This window comes from Delphinus delphis, chromosome 16 (assembly GCF_949987515.2).
Source record: "Delphinus delphis chromosome 16, mDelDel1.2, whole genome shotgun sequence".
Taxonomy (NCBI): domain Eukaryota; kingdom Metazoa; phylum Chordata; class Mammalia; order Artiodactyla; family Delphinidae; genus Delphinus; species Delphinus delphis.
In genome coordinates this window covers 32,202,964-32,224,014 of record NC_082698.1, presented here as the reverse complement: position 1 = coordinate 32,224,014, position 21,051 = coordinate 32,202,964, and the positions used below count along the sequence as shown (strand labels likewise).

At 40.3% G+C, this 21,051-nt stretch overlaps 2 pseudogenes; one reads left to right on the top strand and one right to left on the bottom strand.

Moving 5' to 3' along the window:
• Positions 1 to 1,073: 1,073 nt before the first annotated feature.
• Positions 1,074 to 21,051, top strand: part of LOC132439171 (cytochrome P450 2C18-like) — a 59,390-nt pseudogene continuing 39,412 nt past the window's right edge.
• Positions 8,665 to 10,523, bottom strand: LOC138414303 (tyrosine--tRNA ligase, mitochondrial pseudogene; annotated as a pseudogene).

Below are 21,051 nucleotides of genomic sequence, written 5' to 3'. Positions count from 1 at the left end.
TTTTTGAGATCTTTGAATTGTTTCCTGTAGGTCTTGAGCTCATCATTTTCATGCATCATTAGGTCATTTGCTTCAGAACTTCCCATTTCTTGCTGCCAAGTTACGATCTGCCATGACAGGTCATTCTAAGTTGCTCTTCTTGTCTCTGTTGAAGCTCAGTCATTTCGTTTCCTCCCTCCTTAGGATGTTGATCTGCCCATTTGACTGAAGATTCTTCAGTCTGGACGCCTTCATGAGGATCTGTCAGGTGGGCTTTTCCTTCTCTCTTTTAGCCATGTTGGTGTAGGATAGATCGTTCTTGCTATTTTCAATGTTTGAATATGCATTTGACTTTGGAGCATCCCGCAGAGACATGACTGGACTCTACACTCAGGCTCACAGTGGAGACCTTGAGCCTTTTTCGCAGTCGCCCACAGTAGTTTTAATTGTGATTTAGCTTTTTCCACTTTTTTTGATAGAATTGGTTTCATCTCCCAGAGGCTAGATCTTTTTTTTTTTTTTTCCCTCAGGAACAGATATCAACCATTCTTGGTGTGAATAGTGAGGATTTTCTTTCCCCCCATGTTTTATTACAACACATATGATGTTCCTCATCATAGGGTTGAACAAGTCCAGGTCACCAGACTTTTCTGCATTTGCATCCTCTTCCTTCACAGGATGAAACTTGTCAGGAGCATTAAATTTTGCTACAGCTTGTGCTGAACTGCTGACTGGCAGATTCCTTGTTTCCCTGTAGAGAAAGCCGTTCTTTGACTACCTGAAAAATTCTGCCTAAACTCGAGAGCTATGAACACCTGACCCATCCCAGCACACTCCACCGTCTCCCACTGATATCCAGGGACAGCGAGCCTGGGTGTCTCACTGTCAGTGCATTCTGCCAGGAAACTCTTCAGCATTTGCCACAATTGCTCCAGGTCCACATTCCTACTAGGATGTGGTTCCTCCACAGTGGCGCCTGAAGCAGAGTCCCCTATACAGCTACTCCCATGGCCAGCTGGACCACACCACATTGTGGAGATCACCGAGCTGGGTTCTGCCCAGAATCACTCCTGTGACAGGTAACTGGGCAGACCATGCCTGCAGAAGGTTGAGTGAGCAGTACCAAAGCAATGAAAACTCACACACCCTCCACCCTGCCCTTGACATTTTCTTTTCTCTACTTACACTTCTCCCTCTGTGGCCCCAGCAGGCCCATCCAATCCTCTAGGCATGCTGTACCCTCAGCCTGGAAAGATCTTCCTCCCATTGCCAATGTGGGGTCACACCCCTTCTTTAGCAATTGTGTTCACTTGCTCCTATGTCCTCAGTGCTCAGGGCAGGGCCTGACTGGGATTAGGGGCCCAGTACTCCATGCATTTTTGTGAGAGGAATACATGAATGAGCATTTGAATGAATGCAGGAAGGAGAAAGCCATCCTTTGCCATCACTGGAGATTCATACCTCATGTTCTGCTGACCCATCAGGCAGTTAAAACTCTGGTCGATGTAGAAAGAAGGAGTGATACAATTAAAAATGTCAAACAAATGTTAATAACAGATGACCATGTAATGTTAATGAAAATTCACCATTTTGGACTATAAAAGACTAGAGTCCAAAAGGACTATAGTCCTATAAAAGATCCTCAGCTTAAAAAAAATTAAATAGTGTAATGGATTTCCTGTAATCCAATTTCAGGATAATTAAAAACAAAGTGTGAAGTAAATGAAACAACTGCTTGGAGATTTCAGAACTCTCCTAAGTAATCTTTGGATCAGGGACTTCCCTGATCCAGTGGTTAAAACTCTGCGCTTCCACTGCCGTGGACCTGGGTTCAATCCCTGGTCGGGGAACTAAGGTCTCACAAGCCACGTGGCCAAGAAAAACAATCTTTGGATCAAAGAAGGCACCAAAAACAATATTCCACAATACTTTTAAAATCCTAACAACAGATATACCAACAATACGTAGAATAGAGATAATATTATTCAATGAAGAAAATTCATACCATATAATACTTCTGAACACTTAGGACAAACATGTGAAAATGAATCAAACAATGAATAATGTAGCTTAAAAAGCTAGAAATTGAAAAGGAAATACAAAGAAGGCAGAGCAACAAAAATAAGAAGTTTTAGCATAAAGTATTTTAGAGCTCTGAAAATCGGAACACTTGATAGGAAAATATAAGAACTGCTTATAGGGTGGCTATTTTTCTTCTCCCTGAGGATGTCCAGTGCACTCTGTGGACTCCGTAGAAGCTTCCCTCAAGTACAGCTTAAAACTCCACTGGAAAAGTACATACTCCTGTACTAGTGAATATAACAAAAGAGAAACAGATTCACAAACATAGAGAACAAACTAGTGGTTACCAGTGGAGAGGGAAGGGGGAAGGAGTAAGGTAATATAAAGGTACAGGATTAAGAGGTACAAACTATTATGTATAAAATAAGCTACAAGGATATACTGTACAACACAGGGAATACAGCCAATATTTTATAGTAACTATAAATGGAGTATAACCTTTAAAAATTGTGAATCACTGTATTTTATACTTAACATATAATATTGTACATCAACTATACTTCAATAAAAAACTACATATGATGATATCTTTATAGAATATGTCTTTGTATAAGCATTACTATTAGTGATCTAGTAATGTATATAATTCCAGTGACATTTAGATCCTCATGACCACTAAGTGCTGTTTCCTGTTCAGGTCTGCATGTTGCATTGGTTCTGGGCCATGAGTCTGTTCAGTGAAGTCCCTGTCTTCCATCTTCCACTGAATCCACACCTTTTGTTTTGTCAAAATCTCCCTTCCTTGCTGTGCATACTTCATTCCATTATTTCTGACAATGACAGAACAAAGAAAGCAACCAAAGCAGATGTATCTGGAGGTGACTGGGAGGTGGGGGAAGTCATGGTTTCTCAAGCTCTGCCCCCTGAGATTAGCCCTTCCATTAGTTACCTGAGCCAGTTTCACCTCTGCAGTGATGGAGGGGGAGAATCCCTATCTTTTACGTCCTGAGAACCCACGACCGTTTTATCCTTGCAGTCAAGTAACGAACATCTATTTAGTGTGAAACTTGTTATTCTGTAGACATTCATGGGGTGTATGTTCAGAGAAACTAATGTTTTGGGGGTTTGGTTTTGTTTTCCTAAAATTGTTCTTGAGGCAGCTGTGGTGTAAGCCACAGTGTACCACAATGGGCATTAGAGGATATTATTTCAAATCCCAGTTTTGTCATTTATTAGCTGTGTGACACTGGCCGGACCTCCTGTTCTCTGAATTTCCCTTTCCCCATCTGAAAAATAAAAATTAAAAATTTCTTCTTCTAGTGTTTTTTCTGAGGGGAGGGGGAGAGTTTAATGGTAAAATGTGTGTAAATTTACTTAGCTATTTCCTTGATACATGTTTGGACCTTCAAAATGTATGAGTTATGTTAGCTGGTTTATGTTTGGGAAGCTATAATGTTAGTATGGTACTCTAAAATATCTCAAAAGGCTTTCATTTTCAAGGACAAAGTATATTAGTGTTTGATAAAGCATTAAAGGATATACTTTTTTTTTTTTAACATACAAGGTCATAAAGTCCTCAAAGTCATAAATTCTTAACTGGTTACTAATCTGAGAATCCAGAATGTTGAGCAACTTTTTGATCATATCATTTACTTCACTGGTTGTCAACCACCTGGAGTGTTTAAAAAAAATTACCAGTACCTGGGCTCCACCCCAGACCTCTTAAACTGGAATGCCCAGGTGGGGCATTGAAAAAAAGGGCAAGAGCAAAGAACACCATATTTTAATTATCACAAGGATAAAGTTCCTTCAAAAGAGAAATTAAAGTAGACCTAGCTGATTGTTCAATTTATGAGTCAGAGGCACAAGCTGAATTAGCAGGGACTGTTATAAAAGCTTTAGATTTCAGGTTCACAGCTGTCTGAGTAAGAAGAGAAGGTTCCAGTGGATCCGGCTGTGGTCCTGGTCCTCTGTCTCTCTCTCTCTCCTGTCTGCTTCTCCTCTCTGGAAACAGAGCTCTGGGAAAGGGCAGCTCCCGACTGGCCCCACTCCTCTCCCAATTCTTGGAAATATCCTACAGTTAGACGTTAAGGACATCAGCAAATCCTTAATCAATGTAAGTAGGTTTTATGTTCATCCAGTGGCTTGCAAAGGGAAAGTAAACGAACATCTACTTTTTTTTTTTTTTTTTTTTTTTGCGGTACGCGGGCCTCTCACTGTTGTGGCCTCTCCCGTTCCGGAGCACAGTCTCCGGATGCACAGGCTCAGCGGCCGTGGCTCACGGGCCCAGCCGCTCTGCGGCATGTGGGATCTTCCCAGACCGGGGCACGAACCCATGTCCCCTACATCGGCAGGCAGACTCTCAACCACTGCGCCACCAGGGAAGCCCATGAACATCTACTTTTAAATAAAATATCTTCATTAAAATATATTAAAATACATTACAATATATTAAAATAAAAATTATTAAAAGATATTATTTAAGGCAAACACTCGCTTGGAGTATTACTTTTGGTCTGTCATTGTCAATAACAGTGGAATGCATTTTGTGAGTAGAGAAACATTTAGGGCTTTGTATGGTTGAATCAAAATAATAACGTGACAAAAGACTGAAGTGTTTCTTCCCTTTGTTTCACCACCATTTGCTATGATTCTTGGCTGAAGGTAAATGGTAAGGGAAATGTTTTGTGGTTAGAGATTTCATTCAAGAAGTCATCTATTATATAAACTGTGTTTTGTTCAGAATAGCTATGAAAATTGAACTTCTGTGAAGAAGCAAATTATGCCTGATGTTAAGGAAATAGCTTGGGAGCAGGACAAGTATGAGTGAATGAAAGAAAAAAGTAATGAGTCAGAGCCAGCTGGGTAGTAATAAAATCCTATTGGATTCTGCACAAAGCTGCTGTCTGTGGCCAAGAATGATGCAGGATGGAAGAAACTGTTCTTCCATGAGCTGCTGCATGTCCTGGCACTGCCTTTGTGATGCTTGCTCTCTTTCTGTTAGTAATACTAGCGGATCTTAAACTGGGCTGGGCATTTGAATCATCTAGGGTGGTTTTAAAAAATATAGATTTCTAGTATTTATCACTACTGAGTCAGAATTCCCATGGGATGAGCTTTACAGGTGATTCTGAAGCAGTCAACTGGATATTGGTTCCAAGGTAGGCATTGGGGACTGATAAGTTTCTTAGGCATCAGAGGTCAACTAAGCTGTGTTGAAATTTGGGTCTTCTCCTTAATAAACATTCTCCAAAGACACACAGATGGCCAGTAGGCACATGAAAAGATGCTTAACATCACCAATTATTAGAGAAGTGCAAATAAAAACTACAATGAGGTACCACCTCACATCGGTCAGAACGGCCATCATTAAAAAGTCTACAAATAACAAATGCTGGAGAGGGTGTGGAGAAGAGAGAACCCTCCTACACTGTTGGTAGGAATGTAAGTTGGTGCAGCTACTAAGGAAAACAGTATGGAAGTTCCTCAGAAAACTAAAAATAGAATTACCATATGATCCAGCAATCCCATTCCTGGGCATATACCCAGACAAAACTATAGTTCAAAAAGATACATGCACCCCTATGTTCACAGCAGCACTATTCACAATAGCCAAAACATGGAAACAACCTAAATGTCCATCAACAGATGAATGGATAAAGATGTGGTACATATATATAATGGAATACTACTCAGCCATAAAAAAGAACAAAATAATGCCATCTGCAGTAACATGGATGCAACTAGAGATTATCATACTAAGTGAAGTAAGTCAGAAAGAGAAAGACAAACACCATATGTTATCACTTATTTGTGGAATCTAAAATGGCACAAATGAACCTATCTAGAAAACGGAAACAGACTCACAGGCACAGAGATCAGCCTTGTGGTTGCCAAGGGGGAGCTGGGGGGAGGGAGAGGGATGGACTGGGAGTTTGGGGTTGGTAGATGCAAACTATTACATTTAGAATGGATATATAACAAGGTCCTACCATATAGCACAGGGAACTATATCCAATCTCCTGGGATAAACCATAACGGAAAAGAATATTTAAAAAAAGTATATATGTGTAAAACTGAGTCACTGTACTGTACAGCAGAGATTGGCACACCATTATAGTTGAAGTAAATCAACTATACTTCAATAAAAAAAATTGGGGTCTTCTATTTATTAACTGTGAGACACTGGAAATAAACAGGACAGCCTTTGAACCTTAATCTCTTTATCTATAAAACAGGGTAAATAAATCTAGCTCAAAGTTTTGATATGATGATTAGTAATAATCTGAGTACCAAGTACCCAGGCCATGGCCCGGCACATCAGAAGTGATATAATAATCACCATCATAGTTAGTCTTTTAAAACATTTTTATTGAAGTATAGTTGATTTACAATATTGCGTTAGTTTCAGGTGTACAGCATAGTGATTCAGTTTGTTTTTGCAGATTATATTCCATTATATGTTATCACAAGATATTTTTTAAATGAAAATAATGTGGAGCTTTGTTATTTAAAGAAAAACATCTGGACACACACACATACTCTTAAAGGCTTTCAGGGTGTTGGGAGTGAGGTTTAGAACATAAACATTTTACTAAAATTCTCCAGGTGGTTCTTGATATGAATTACATTATAAATTTGAAGATCAATTATATATTGTAGATACTAAAATTTTTAAAGTCATGACATTTATGAAGGACTACTGGCAGGAACAATATGGATATGTCCATTACCTTTAGCTAATGGTACCCATTTACTAAGAAACAATAGGCTCAGCAACTCATCTCAAACATAAAGAACCAGTTTCGGTCTGATATGATACGGTACTACTTTGAATCTGTTAGTAGTACCATCTTCGTAGAATACAGGCTTCCAAGATGTTTGTTAGCACACTTTAAAATTACTCTGCCATCATTAGACATCAATTTTGAAATCATAGCAATCCGTGACTTACTTATTTCAGGTAGGTCAGATGATGACCATTCTATTCTAGCTTTTTGAATTTGTAAGGGGGAAAACACCTCGTCATGCACCTTTCCCCAGCACATCAAATTTCAAATTGAAAATGTGACCTGCTACAGTAATGCGCTTGCTAGTACTACACACCTTGTACAAAGAAAAACAGAGGCAAGATAGGTATGGAAAGAGAAAAACTTCTTTTGTTGGCCCTCAAACTGAGTGAAGTTTTGAAATGTAGCGATGATCTCTGACATTTATAATGGATACCTGTATGTTCATTGTTACTGTGTAAATAAAATTGCTGCTATGAAGTGACATTAAAGTTTGTCAATAAATGAATTCTTCCTAACTTTACTCCCAGACGAAGGTTTGGATAAACTATGGCTTTCTAACATTTAAATCTACTTTGGAACATAGCAATACAGCTTACACTGTACAAAAGTTTTATGGCTTTTTTTCCCTGTTAGATTTTTCCTAATTGACTCGAGCATTATTACATCTCCATTTTTGCATATGAAGATAGTGACTTGCTCCAAGTAATCCCCAGGTAGTAAATGGCTAGAATTTGAACTCTAAAGCCATGCTTTGCTGCCTGTAAGATTTTCTAGAACAAATCTGATTGTAAACCATTTTGTGTTCGTGTTTCACTTGATCCTCAGGGGAAACAGGGGTGCTATCACCTTGATTTTTCAGGTTTTAGAAACATTTCTGGAGGATCAAATTGCCTAGTGAATGTAGAGCTTAATTTAACTAAGTCTTGATTCCAAATACTTTAAATTTGACCTGAAATTTCTTTATCCCTTTTATCTTTTGATATACTCATATGATTATCCTCTATTTTATCTTGTTGGTTACTTAACTTTTCAGTTCATCTCAAGTTGCAATCTGCCTGGGGGCAGAATTTGAAACTTTAAAAACTAAAAGCCTATAAATTTATAAAACATTGATACCTTTTTTACTAAGTAAAAAAAAACAAATAAACAAGGCTGTGAGTAAATTTAATTCTATGGAACACAGGCAAGGGACTGGAAAACTGAATTAGAAACTTCCTGAAAAGTCAAGTACTGATTTTTGTTCTTTTTTTTTTTCCAAAGGAAACTTTCTACCGTAATTTCTAATGTCAAATATGGCTTCCTCTAACTTTTCTCCTTTTCAAAGGAGAACTGTACTAGCTTCCTTAACAACAAAAAAATCCAGTGAGATATTCACCTGATATAAAAGTACCCACAATTTCTTTTGGCCACGCTGCTTGGCATGTGGGATCTTAGTTCCCCAACCAGGGATGGAACCCGTGTCCCCTGCAGGGTAAGCACGGAGCCTCAACCACTGGACCGCCAGGGAAGTCCCCCCCTTAAAATTTCTTATACTACCTGTTTTTCATTGTTATTCCTTGTCTTCAAAAGAACAAGAAGGACAGGATAGGAAAGATAGCACTTAGTTTTTCATGGAGAATAATTATGAAAAGAGATTAACCCCGGAAATCATGCCTTTCTGTGGTAGCCCTTAATGTTTAAGGACCAGGAAATGAAATATACCACTATTACACAAACAGAACCAACTTATATAAATAATGAAATCACTCACGCTGTGAGGCCTGGAGTATACTCCATTCTCTGTTGTTTGATTTGCATAAGCGAAGATTATACGTTCGTATGTCTTGAGAATGAATGATGGATAAATTTGAACCACCAGAAGGATTTTTCATCATAGCTGAAGCCATTTTATAATGTAGAAATTCCTTTTTCCTATTTTAAGTAACGAAAGTCCATTCTTGAGAATATGTTGTCCAACAACTAAAACACTCTCAGGATCCGTTACTTGCTTGTGATTTATACTGACTCCGCCTTCCGTTATCATCCGATACCCTCCAGGACCGTCTGAAACGGCGTTTGCTTTGCGGCATGTATTATCCAGGACGCTTATTCCAGGGTTCACCTGGTATAAAAACTCGGCCAAACTCACGCCACCTGGGTCTTCAGCCGAGTGTGCACGCTGGGCCGGTTCAGCAGCGTGGCCGCGCGGAAGTGGCCGCCCGCTGCCGCTAAGAAGTCCACCAGGTGCTGCTTCCGATACCACGCCGAGCTGTCCAGCACCGCGCAGCTGTCCCGCGTCAGCCAGTTAGTGAGCAGCTGCTGGTGATCAGCAGCCTAGAGCGCCCGGCGTAGGGCGCGCACGTTGTTTTGCACGTGCTTTGCGTCCAGGGCCTTGTGCGCGCAGGTACCGGCGCTGCCGTCTCCCAGGCGCGCGGTGGCACCTCCCACCGACGCGCTCGCACCTCCCACCGACGCGCTCGCTTTGTGGCCCTATCGGTGGAAGTGAAACAGGCCCAACAGTGCCAGCAGATGCCACAAAGGAAGCGAGTCATGGGGTCGAAGGTGCAGTAGATGGTCTGGGGAAAGTTGCCCGCCATACCACCGTCCAAGAGCTCTGGGAGCCCTGTCTTTGTGCCCCTCTCTGGGAAGAACTCCTTGAACAGACCCGGAGCCTTCGGCACCTCCAGCAACCCCCGAGCGCCCGAGTTGGCCTCACGCAGTACCAGGGGAAGACTCTTGACCCGCCTGTGGTACCAAACCACCACCTCGGGAAGTATACCGCGATTTGGGTGCCGCCATCTTCCTTCCTGGTGACCTAGTACAAGAAAGTGAGTATAATTCCCCGTGCTATACAGTAAATCCTTGTTGCTTATCTAGTTTATGTATATTAGTTTGTATCTGTTAATCCCATACCCCTAATTTGTTCCCCCCCACCTTAGTAACCGTACAGTTGTTTTCTGTGTCTGTGAGTCTTTTTCTCTTTTGTATATAAATTCATTATTATTAATTATTATTATTGGTGGTATGCGGGCCTCTCACTGTTGTGGCCTCTCCCGTTGCGGAGCACAGGCTCCGGACGCGCAGGCTCAGCGGCCATGGCTCACGGGCCCAGCCGCTCCGCGGCATGTGGGATCTTCCTGGATCGGGGCACGAACCCGTGTCCCCTGCATCAGCAGGCGGGCTCTCAACCACTGCGCCACCAGGGAGGCCCTGTATTATTTTTTAGAGTTGACATATAAGTGATATGATGTAGTATTTTTCTTTATCTGACTTATTTCACTAAGCATATTATCCTCTAGGCCCATCCAGGTTGCTACAAATGGCAACATTTCACTTTTTAAAAATATATATTTATTTTTTTATTGGTCTTTTTTTAATGGCTGAGTAATATTCCATTGTATAAATACACCACATCTTTTTAAGCCAGTTGTCTGTTGATGGGCACTTGGGTTGCTTCCATGACTTGGCTATTGTAAATGGTGCTGCTGTGAACACTGGGGTGCATTATCTTTTCGAATTAGAGTTTTTGTTTTTTTCTGGGTAAATACCCAGGAATGGAATTGCTGGATCATATAGTAACTCTATTTTTAGTTTTTAAAGGAGTCGCTACTGTTCTCCATAGTGGCTGCACCAATTTATATTCCTGCAGCCAGTGTAGGAGGGTTCCCTTTTCTGCACACCCTCTTCAGCATTTATTATTTGTAGACTTTTGTTGATAACCGTTTTGACTGGTGTGAAGTGGTACCTCATCGTGGTTTTGATTTGCATTTGTCTAATAGGTAGTGATGTTGAGCAGCTTTTTATATGCCTGTTGGCCATCTGTATGTTGTCTTTGGAGAAATGTCTATTTAGGTCTTCTGCTTTATTATGTTGAGATATGTTCCCTTTACAACCACTTTGGTGAGAGTTTTTTTTTTAATCATGAATGGATGTTGAATTATCATCATACATATATAAGATCCAGAAATCTTTGAAGTTATGTGTGGCAGAATAAAACATCAACAACATGATGTTGATAACAATCTTAATCATGAGCAAAATAGACCAAATTGTGAGTTCTTTTGCTAATATACATTTTCCAGCTCTCAAAAAAGTGTATGGCCCTGTGTTCACTGGGTATTTTGGCTTGAAGCCCACCATAGTGTTGCATGGTTACAAAGCAGTGAAAGAAGCCCTGATTGATCTGTGAGAAGAGTTTTCTGGAAGAGGCAGTCTCCCTGTGTCTCAAAGAGTTAATAAAGGACATGGTAGGTGTGCGTGTGCGCATCTTCCGCATTGGTAGTGAGGGTGGGGAGGATGGAAAAGAGGAATTTGAAGAGCCCCCCAGCAGAGCTGGGTCCATCTGCCAGGCTGCCAAGTGTCAGCTCACTCCTCCTTCCCTAGGGCCTCCCTCCTAGTTTCTGTTTCTCCTCCTGGTAGGAATCCTCTTTAGCAATGGAAAGAGATGGAAGGAGATCTGGCGCATCTCCCTCATGACACTGTGGAATTCGGGGTGGGGAAGAAGAGCATTGAGGACCGAGTTCAAGAGGAAACCCACTGCCTTGTGGAGGAGTTGAGAGAGACCAGTGGTGGGTGATGCTATGCTCTGTCACTCTCACCTTAACAGACTGCTGTCTTCTCCAGTGACATCCTAGGAAACATTTCAGGGACAGCCACATCTTTCATATGGGTCATGGTTGTCAGCCCTCCTGTGGAGCGGGGAGAGAGAGGAGAGAGCCTAGAGGGCTTTTGTGTATCTGTGCTTGTTGTGTGTGTACACCCACTGTGGTGCATATAGTGTGGATTAAAGGTCATTTAATCCTATCCTGTCCTGAACTTTTTGTTTTCAAATCATTAGGTCATGAAGGTGGAAGGTTTTGAGTCTCGTTTTTTTCTGGCATTAGAGAATAATGTTTTTTCCCATAGTGTAAATGTGGGTTATATATTCCAGAACATTTCATCAAGTGGACATGGTGGGAATGACCTCATCACACCCTTATGGAGCGTGAAACAAATGACATGTGCTTTCACTTAACTGGCCTATATTTGTATGGTCGCCTCAGGCACATGTCTGAGGGTTTCTTCTGAGACCCATTGCCTACTGTTCTGGCCAGTAATGATAATTGTCTATGGTTTTAATTGCTTAGGCATCCCTTAGTGCAGACCTCATCAATTGTGATTTCCTTATAAATAACTGTTTTAAAATTAGCAGCTTCATTTACTTAATGTTGCTCCCTATTTAGTGTTGTTTTATATATTTTAAGAAATAGATGCTGTGGCTTAATCCTGAACATTACACAAATACCAGGTTATAAAATGATCTATTTAAACAGATTTCAACTATTATTAATAACTCATTACCCTGCCTTCCCTATTAGTTTCTTCTGTTTTCAGCTTTCTTTATACTTCCCTCCCCCATTATTGATATAATAATCATGTTTTTTCTTTTCTCTACTTTATGATACTTTGACATTTTGGGGGACTTGCAGACCCAGGGAGCAACTGCCTCTCCCAGGGTTAGCTAATTCTGAGATAGAGCATCGCATCTTGTGTGTGAGCACTCCTTTGATTTTCAAACCAGCCTATCCAAAGCCGATACCCCCAGGAAACCTCCTTTATGAAACCCTCACACGCCAAGCCAATATTCTCCCTGCCCTAAATCAACCCAGGGCCAGTTACAGGACAGCTAGGGACCACCCCTGGGGCCTAGAGCCCTCTGAAATTACCCAAACTATCCAGTCTTAAACTTACTGAGCATACCTACCCAGCCTTGCTCATTTCTTCCGTGAAAACCCCAGTAAAGGCTTTGGCCCATGCTCTCCCCTTGTTCCTTCTGCCTCCTGACTGACCTCAGTGCTTCCCCATGTGGCCTTGTGTAGGGTGCCCCCTCTTCTTGGGAAGTATGAGTAATAAACTATCTTATCATCTCCTGATGTGTTGGCCTTACCATCTGAATAAAAGTAAAACCCAAGTACATTTTAAAACAATTGGATGGTAATTGGTAATTTTTTACCAATTTTGGTACTTCGGTAATATTTTACCCCTTACTGTCAGCTGTACTGACCTATGAAGTGCTTGTTAAGATGGATCTTATTTTCCGTCTGAATTCCAAATTACCCTGCTTTGTAAGTCTCTCTCTCAAGTGAAAGGAAAGATTAAAAACCAGATTTTAGCTGTCACACACACAGAAACCTTAAGGTCTTCTCAAATTATCCCCTACCTTCTAAAGTAAAAGTTTTTCTGCAAGCTTAGTGTCTTGGCATGACACTAAGAACCATGACTTGGTTCAGCTGAAAAGGAGCCTGGCATACGAGCAGTTAACTAAATAGGTTCCTATTACTTAATTCCCTATCATTTCATCACAACACTTTGATTCAAGTCACCCTTAATTACATGTATGATGTGATTTGGGTTTTTTGCATATAAAGTTTATCGATCATCCGATTATAGCAATTTCATGTAAATATTAACCACTAAAAAAGAAAACTACTTTTCCTCTGCTTTAATTTATTTGTCTGTAAAATGATGGACTTCATCTAAATTCAAATTAAAAAATTTGTAACAACATATGGTATTCCGTTGATGGCTATATGTAGCAATATCCCAGAATTCCACAAGAGGGCGTGTTCTGTCCAAATAAATTAAATGTGAGGCCTGATTGGTGATGAGGGACACTATATCTTAGAGCAGGATGTTCCTCCCCACACCTGCTCTGCATACTGCAATAAAGAAACAAAAGGACTCCATTTCTCAATTTAATCTTTCTTGTTTGCCCTGTGATTTGTTTGAAATGCAGAATTCTTACCTATTTTTATTTTCGGCAAACAAATCTATCTTACAATTCATGTTCATTTGTGTTAGTTTTCTTCTCGTACAACATGGACAGCTTTTGCTTTTTTTTCTTTGTACCATCAAACACCTGACTTTTTCCATAATCTTTCTCTCTTTAATCTTTTCCTTTCCTGATGGTACAAGTTGTTCCTTCAGCTATTCACTATATATAAAACGTTTCCAGGTTCCTAACTATTGCTTCCTTCCTACGTCAGTGCTTAATCGTCTACAAGTTTACCAGACAGACGTGATTTTGCACTGATAGATAACCTGAATTATTGTCTTAAAAAACTGACCCTTAAAATTTTTTCTCTTCTTTCGCTCTACAAAATAACCAGCACCTTGACTTAACGCAGTGATGTAAATGGAGTATTTGGAGAACTATTATTAAACAAACTAGGATGGAATGGTCAGTTCATGTTTGGTTTTTTTTAACATCTTTATTGGAGTATAATTGCTTTACAATGGTGTGTTAGTTTCTGCTTTATAACAAAGTGAATCAGTTATACATATACATATGTTCCCATATCTCTTCCCTCTTGCGTCTCCCTCCCTCCCACCCTCCCTATCCCACCCCTCTAGGTGGTCACAAACCACGGAGCTGATCTCCCTTTGCTATGTGGCTGCTTCCCACTAGCTATTTATTTCATATTTGGTAGTGTATATATGTCCATGTCACTCTCTCACTTTGTCCCAGCTTACCCTTCCCCCTCCCTGTATCCTCAAGTCCATTCTCTAGTAGGTCTGCATCTTTATTCCTGTCTTGTCCCTAGGTTCTTCTGACCATTTTTTTTCTTTTTCTTTTTTTTTAGATTCCATATATATGTGTTGGCATATGGTATTTGTTTTTCTCTTTCTGACTTACTTCACTCTGTATTACAGACTCTGGGTCCATCCACCTCACTACAAATAACTCAATTTCGTTTCTTTTTATGGCTAAGTAATATTCCATTGTATATATGTGCCACATCTTCTTTATCCATTCATCTGTCGATGGACACTTAGGTTGCTTCCATGTCCTGGCTATTGTAAATAGAGCTGCAGTGAACATTGTGGTACATGACTTTTTTTAAATTTTATTTTATTTTTATTTTTGGCTGCGTTGGATCTTCGTTGCTGCGCGTGGGCTTTCTCTAGTTGCGGCGAGCGGGGGCTACTCTTGGTTGCGGTGCGCGGGCTTCTGAGTGCGGTGGCTTCTCTTGTTGTGGAGCACGGGCTCTAGGCGTGCAGGCTCAGTAGTTGTGACACATGGGCTCAGCAGTTGTGGCTCACGGGTTCTAGAGCACAGGCTCAGTAGTTGTAGCACATGGGCTTAGTTGCTCCACGGCATGTGGGATCTTCCTAGACCAGGACTCGAACCCGTGTCCCCTGCATTGGCAGGCGGATTCTTAGCTGCTGCGCCACCAGGGAAGCCCCACATGACTCTTTTTGAATGATGGTTTTCTCAGGGTATATGCCCAGTAGTGGGATTGCTGGGTCGTATGGTAGTTCTATTTTTAGTTTTTTAAGGAACCTCCATACTGTTCTCCATAGTGGCTGTATCAGTTTACATTCCCACCAACAGTTCAAGAGGGTTCCCTTTTCTCCACACCCTCTCCAGCATTTATTGTTTGTAGATTTTTTGATGATGGCCATTCTGACTGGTGTGAGATGATATCTCATTGTAGTTTTGATTTGTATTTCTCTAATGATTAACGATGTTGAACATTCTTTCATGTGTTTGTTGCCAATCTGTATGTCTTCTTTGGAGAAATGTCTGTTTAGGTCTTCTGCCCATTTTTGGATTGGGTTGTTTGTTTTTTTGATATTGAGCTGCATGAGTTGCTTGTATGTTTTGGAGATGAATCCTTTGTCAGTTGCTTCATTTGCAAATATTTTCTCCCATTCTGAGGGTTGTCTTTTCGTCTTGTTTATGGTTTCCTTTGCTGTGCAAAAGCTTTTAAGTTTCATTAGGTCCCATTTGTTTATTTGTTTTTATTTCCATTTCTCTAGGAGGTGGGTCAAAAAGGATCTTGCTGTGATTTATGTCATAGAGTGTTCTGCCTGTTTTCCTCTAAGAGTTTTATAGTGTCTGGCCTTACATTTAGGTCTTTAATCCATTTTGTCAATTCATGTTTAAGGGAACAGTGATGTGTTGATTTTAAGCATGCTTAAATGTTTGCTGATAGGGAAATTTCTAGGTAGATATTGCTTCAGAGATTCTAAAATTATCTGTTATCCACAACAGAGTTTTATATTTATATCTTAATAGTGTTTTATAAATCTTTTCAATTCTTTAGGGTCACCCTGTGACCCCACTTTCATCCTGGGCTGTGCTCCCTGCAATGTGATCTGCTCCATTATTTTCCAGAATCGTTTTGATTATACAGATCAGAATTTTCTTAACTTGCTAGGAAACTTTAATGAAAACCTCAGGATTTATGCGCTCCCCATGGATCCAGGTGAGGTCAGGATCCTCTCTTCCTGAGAAATCGTTTATGCTCTTTTCTCTGACAAGTCCAAAATTCTATATGGACCAAGCCATGAAGTGAATGTTTGAAAACTGGACATTTTGGATATTACAACGTGGTAACTCTGGGAATCAGATTCTCCCCTCCCTTTGGTTTTTTTTTTTTTTTGCTTGCTCCAGTTTTTTTTTGTTTCTTAATTTCCTGACCAGGGATCAGGCCCCTTCCCCCTGCAGTAGAAGCATGGAGTCTTAACCACTGGACTGCCAGGGAAGTCCCTATAGTTTTTTGTTTGTTTGTTTCTTTTCTTTTTTTTTTTGCCTTCCACAAGCTGTAGCTATTTTTTTTTTTTTTTTTTGCCTCGTGTGGTCACTGGAATCTCTGTTCCTTTAGCTTACATCCAGCTAGTGTTTGGAGAGAGATGTCCTTTTTTTTAGGAGTGATAGATCTTTCTTTTGCTTTTCTTTTTGTTTCATTCTTTTAAATTGAATGAAAGGGTCTTTAAATTCTGTATTGCTTTACAATTTTCAAAAGTTTCACACACATGATTTCATATAATCCTGTAATAACCCTTTTTCCCTCACTACCCCTATACTGCCCCTCCCTCCTTCCCTCTCCCTTCTGATAACCACTAGTTTGTTCTCTATCTGGAGTCTACGGATATTGATATCTTTGAATGTGAGGAGGCAAAAAGAAAAAAAAGATGAAGAGAAAGAGATGGGGAGAGAGAGAGAGAGAAAGGAAGAGAGGAAAGGGGGAGGGAGGGAGGGAGGGAGGAAGGAAATAACTCTTCCAGATTGGCTCTGTGCATGTGTGTAGCTTTCTAAATTTTTCAGTATACAGGGGTGCTTTTGAATGTCCTAATTTCCCAAAGGCACTCCCTCTGCAGCTTTTCTTCCTGGAGTTTGATGCTCTGTTGTATGCCTTAACTGTAATATTTTGCCCCAGGTGGCTGTGGGCTGTTCATTAATCTTGCAAGGTTTTTGAGACATCCCTGCTGCATTTCCACTCTAGGTTAGATGAAACAAAAACGAGTGCCTGTGTCAGTCTGTCAGGTGGCCCCAGACAGGTTAGAACCACAGAAACACAGTCTTCGTGACTGAGGTCTGCTCTGGTCCCTCTGGAACCAGGAACCAGGCTCCCACACCACAAGCTGCCCTTGTTAAGACCACTGCCAAGCCGAGGATGGAAGTGGGACAAGGGCAAAAAAAAAAAAAAAAAAAAAGGAAAAAGAAAAAACAAGCCACAGATCTCTGCTGCCATTTTTTAAGTAGATTCTGACAGTTTCTGCTTGATTTTCTGACATTTGTGTAGAGGGATAGGCCTTTAGAACTGTCTACTGCATCAGTTTGGCTGATGTTATGCTGTAAGTGAGTGTTTGAACACAGCAGTCCTGCCTTACTGTCATAGAGTGAACATCTGGGAAAGGTGGCTGAGCCTTTATTTTACGAAGAAAAGAAATGCCTGAGTATAAAGCTGGAATTCAGGCCTTGTTGGCTCCCTGGCCAGTGGTTTTTCCACTACCCCCCAAAGCCCAGTTTCCATAAATTACTTTGGTGACTGCCCAAAAGGATGGCCATAGCACTCAGTGGACATCCAGGTCCTTGCTGAAAGGTTTCCATTACCCACAAGGCTTATCCTCAAATATGCAGTGATTTCTTCATCACGTTACTTAGCAGAAATATCCTAATTTAGGAAGGAAGAGAATATCTCTTTCAAGGAGGGACAATGTTTATGAACAGAGGTGCTGCCAGGGAACACTGACTAGGGCAGGGGTGTTCGTTGCTTCAGTTGGGATCCTAGCTGACAGCGTAATTGGGCTTGGGATGACAAAATGATTGGTTCTATGGTGTATGAATCATAAACAGACACCACAGTTTTGCCCTGTGCTGAGCTGATATGTCCTGTCCTCTGCCTAAATAAAATCACATGATATTAGAAAAGGCACTTACCTGCTCTGGTGCACAGCTGCTTTATCCCTAAAATGCTGAGGTGGGTTTCATGCCATTTTTGCACCCCTCTGGGTTATAATATAGCGATTCTATTTCTGAGGCTGCTTGATAGTAGTAGAAATAGCAGGGAGTGGGTTTGTGCTCAGTATCAGGTTACGCAAAATTCCTTAACCTCTGCCCTCTTCTACAAAATGTGAATCATAGTAATTCATCTTATTCTGTGTTTCAAGGTTATACGGAAGAATTAACTTAAAAAGTGAGAGAATTGATATAAATATGCTTTAATATCATAAGGTTGATGTATGAGTATAGGAAATTGCTATCAACTTTCATCATCTGGTCAGAGTTTTCTCCCTTAAATACTCTAGCAGCATGAAGAATTATTTTACATGTACACTATAAAATGCTCCTCCTGAAGAAAGAGACCATATTATATTCGCTTCAGTTCTTAACCAGGGCTTGGCATATGATAGATATGTCTTCAATATGTGTTTTTAGTTTAATAAATATATTTTTAAAATCTTTAAGGTCTGCAATAATTTCCCTGCTCTCATGGACTATCTCCCAGGGAGTCATAACAAAGTACTTAAAATGTTTGCTTATGTAAAAAGCTATGTTTTAGAGAAATAAAAGAACACCAAGCATCTCTGGACATTAACAATCCTCGGGACTTCATTGATTGTTTCCCGATCAAAATGGAACAGGTAAAATATTAATGACAGATTGGTTGTCTGTTTGCCTGAATTTTTTTGTTCATTGACTAGTTCTGTACTTATTAGGGATATTTAAATGGTTACGGACGAAATGCTTGACCAGCGCTTTGGGTACTTATGTGTGCATGGATCTGGATTGAGCATCAAAGGAGATTTAAAATTGAATTGTTAAATAACAATACATGGACCCTGTTCGTTAGGTACTACTAGGCTACCTGAGGAGAAGGAGAACATATGTCTCGGGTGAAATGGAAATACAAACAAATGAGAAATACAAAATACTGAGCCATAAAAGGAAGGTGGATGTGATCATTTCACACAGCATGTGGGAGAGTGAGAAGGAAGGGCTTAGCCTGGGAGGGCTTCCTGAATGTCCTGAGGTTTGATGTAGATCTTCAAATATTTGCAATAAGTCATAGGGGAGGGAATTTCAGGTTGGTAGAATGGTGTCATGAGAGGTTCAGAGGTGTGTTGTGGTAAAGAGACTAGATGGATGGAAGAGAGAAGCCTTAAACGAGTGTAACCAAAAATAAATTTGGACAGATGTGGAGTGGGAGGTTGGTGTCTGTCAAGTAACTGTAAACGTGAATGTTGGCAGGAGAAGTTGTGATTTGATCAGGTAGATGTATGAGCCAGAACAAGAGTAGAATGCAAATAATTACTGGGGAAGATTATCCAGCTGCCAGCAGTCAGTTTCTGAGCACTTTTATGACCTTGAAAAGAAATCCTGTATGCTTTAGGAGTCACCCCCTTTCCTCCCCAACCTCCCCAGCTCTAAACATTTCCAATCTACTTTCCATCCCTATAGATTTGCTATTCTGGACATTTCATATTAATGGAATTATACAATATGTATAGTTCATACAATATGTATGATAACATCTTTTGTGTCTAGCTTCTTTCACTTAACAGTGTTTTCAAGGTTCATTGATGATGTATCATATATCAGTACTTCACTCCTTTAAATGGTTGAATGATATTTCAGTGTGGATATACCACATTTTATATATCTGTTTGTTGGTTGATGGACATTTTGGTCACATCGCTTTTTAGTTATTATGAATAATGTTTCTGTGGACATTTGTGTACAGGTTTTTGTGTATACATATCTTTTAATTTCTCTTGGGTACATACCTAGTGGTAGAATTGTTGGGTCTATGATAAATTTATATTTAACCTTTGGAGGAAGTGTGGCAGATCAAAGGCTTAATGTAAGAGCTGAAACTATAAAACTCTTAGAAGAAAACTTATGCATAAAATTCCACCATTTTATATTCTCATCAGCAGTGTATGAAGGGTACAATTTATTCACATCCTTTACAGTACTTCTAATTATCTGTCCTTTTTTTTTTTTTTTTTTTTTTTTTTTTGCGGTACGCGGACCTCTCACTGTTGTGGCCTCTCCCGTTGCGGAGCACAGGCTCCGGACGCGCAGGCTCAGCAGCCATGGCTTATGGGCCCAGCCGCTCCGCGGCATGTGGGATCTTCCCGGACCGGGGCACGAACCCATGTCCCCTGTATCAGCAGGCGGACTCTCAACCACTGCACCACCAGGGAAGCCCTATCTGTCCATTTGATTCTAGCCATCCTAGTAGGTGTGAAGTGGTCTTTCCTTGTGGTTTTGATTTACATTTCCCTGATGGCTAATGATGTTGAGCATCTTTCATGTTCTTGTTGGCCATTTATGTATCTCTTTCGAAAAATGTCTATTTCAGTGCTTTGCCCATTTTTGAATTTGGCTATTATTTTTTTAAATTAATTTTTATTGGAGTATCGAGTAGAGTTCCCTGAGCTATATAGTAGGTTCTCATTAGTTATCTATTTTATACAGAGTATCAATAGTGTGTAAATGTCAATCCCAATCTCCCCATTCATCCCACCCCCCCCCCTTCCCCCCTTGGTGTCCATACATTTGTTCTCTACACCTGTGTCTCTATTTCTGCCTTGCAAATAAGATCATCTATACCATTTTCTAGATTCCACATATATACGTTAATATACGATATTTGTTTTTCTCCTTCTGACTTACTTCACTATGTATGACAGTTTCTAGGTCCATCCACATGTCTACAAATGACCCAATTTCGTTCCTTTTTATGGATGAGTAACATTCCATTGTATATATGTACCACATCTTCTTTATCCATTCATCTGTCGATGGGCATTTAGGTTGCTTCCATGTCCTGGCTCTTGGAAATAGTGCTGCAATGAACATTGGGGTGCATGTGTCTTTTTGAATTATGGTTTTCTCCTGGTATATGTCTAGGACTGGGATTGCTGGGTCATATGGTAGTTCTGGTTTTAGTTTTTTAAGGAACCTCCATACTGTTCTCCACAGTGGTTGTATCCATTTACA